Source organism: Schistocerca cancellata, chromosome 4 (genome assembly GCF_023864275.1).
Source record: "Schistocerca cancellata isolate TAMUIC-IGC-003103 chromosome 4, iqSchCanc2.1, whole genome shotgun sequence".
NCBI classification, from domain to species: domain Eukaryota; kingdom Metazoa; phylum Arthropoda; class Insecta; order Orthoptera; family Acrididae; genus Schistocerca; species Schistocerca cancellata.
The window spans coordinates 360612732-360615094 of NC_064629.1; positions in this window are offsets into that span (position 1 = coordinate 360612732).

The following is a 2363-nucleotide window of genomic DNA, read 5'->3' on the forward strand; positions in this document are numbered from 1 at the left end:
ACAACGGTGAGTAAAATCATATGGTTGTGCGTCGGAGGTAGAGTCATGCAAATAGTTGGTAGGTAATTCTAGATTCATAAGATAAGAATAGAAAAAGATGAAGACCTAATGGAAGAAGTATCTGTGACTTCAGAAAACATGTTGGAGCAACATAGATACGAATAGATGGAAGAGTTGTGGAGGAGCTCTTTATTCAGTAGTGGAAGTCATGCAGTAACCACTGTTAGTACTTTTAAACAATGTTCATTATTTTTCGTTAGTTTACAGATATACTATTTTTCACATTATAAATAATTCAGAATACTTATAACAATTTTAAAACCTAAGCGTTGACAGTAAGGAAGTGGTCTTAATTTCATATAAGACTTATTTAATTAGATGTGTTTTTTAATTCTCACTGAAAGTGAGATGAGAGATAAAAGCTTTCAAATATAGGTAACCGTTAACGATATGGTTCAGCGGGAATTTTAAGTACAAAGTAACATGTCATCACATTTTGTAATATATACACACCATCAGACAAAAAGCAGTGAAACACTCAGAAGATATGGTCGGATGTCAATGTAAGTTCGCACACATACACTCCGGTATGTAAATAATTAGAGTTGTAGTTCTGTGACAGGCTGAGCAGCAGCCAGAGTACATTAGTCTTGTTTGCATTTAGTGTTGTTGCCAGGCTTGGTACGGCACGTAAGGGGCGTGAATAGCGTCAGATAGTGCGTGATCACTGTGAGGGACATGGAGATGCCGCATACTCATGTGAGACAGCATTAGAGCACTTGGCAGAGTTAGAAATGGGCCTTATTGTGGGTCTCCATTTCACCAGTTAGTCAAATCGTGCAGTATCTTGATCTGTGGGGTATTCGACTGTGACAGTGGCACGATGTTGGACTGCATGGGAACGTGAGTGCAGATATACTCATTGTCCGGACTCAGGTCGACCACATCTAAGACAGACGCCGTATTGTGCGCCAAGCCCATCACACCTGCACGTGCCATCTAAGAACAAGTAATGGATTTCATACAATATTCTGTTTCATTCCACGCCATTGATCGGCGACTAGCTGCAGCTACTCTAGGGAATTACCGGCCCTTGCGGAGGCTCCCTTTAACACCACAGTACAGACGGCTGTATTTGGAGTACTGCCGTGACAGGGAATCATGGACTATTGGTCAATGGCGTCACACTGCGTGCAAGTATGGCGGTAATCTGGAAGAAAGTCCCATTCTTTCATTGTTTTTAAGAGCCACAGCGGTGTTAGCCCTAGCGTCATGGTGTGGGGGTCATAGGTTATGACTTCGTGTCATGGCGGCACAACGCTATATTACGGACATCTTGGGTCCTCAGTTGTCACTTATGACGCGACTGCGTCTTGGTGCCATTTGTCGACAGGACAGTGCTCGTCTCCACATAAGGCATGTGCCTCTATGAACTGTCTGCGTTGTGTTGAGGTACTCTCATGGTCAGCCAGATACCCACATCATGTGTTAGACCAGATCGGACGTCTACTCCTTCCTAGAGCCAGTACACAGGATATCAATGACCAACAGAGTACATTTGTTGGCCAACTTACCTCATGAGAGGGTACAACGGCTTCATAGCACCCTTCCCAACTGAATCAAAACATGCATCCAGAACAGAGCGGTCCTAGCGTCATACTGCTAAGGGGGCTCACATTGGCAAGTTCTTTGTAAATGTGACTCGATTTTAAAATCACCGGAATAACGTCACATACCTTATTTCTTTTTCTCACCCCCATCTGTGTACTCTCCATTTTTTGTCAGGCAGTGTATGTGCCATCATGGACCAAAGTGGTATACCGACAGAAAATAGAATAGATGTATTTTAGGATGGATCGTGATATAAACTTAAGCTTAATAAAAACAGAGTACATTTATTCTACGGCGATTAGTTTCAGTTAGTGTTAACATAATTATACGTTCCTTCACAGATGACAGAAAATATATTTCACGTTTCCTTTTATTGATGAGCCATGGAATAATATCTTGGGTTGCTCTTCACGTAGGGAAAATGTTGTGAATTGGCAGGAGCCAATTCATGGAGTTTGTAGGAAGCCGAAAGGCACGCGATTAAGCTCACGCAGGCTGGCGTGAGGTCTGGAACAGGTCAGAGAAATATGACTAGCCAAACAAGAGTAACTTGTAGAATACTTAACTTTAATCCACAATTAGTGAACATCTCTCGTTACTGTACATGCTTCAATATTAATTATCAAATGCTATGGCGCCTTGCTAGGTTGTAGCAAATGACGTAGCTGAAGGCTATGCTAACTATCGTCTCGGCAGATGAGAGCGTATTTGTCAGTGTCGCTTCGCTAGCAAAGTCGGCTGTACAACTGGGG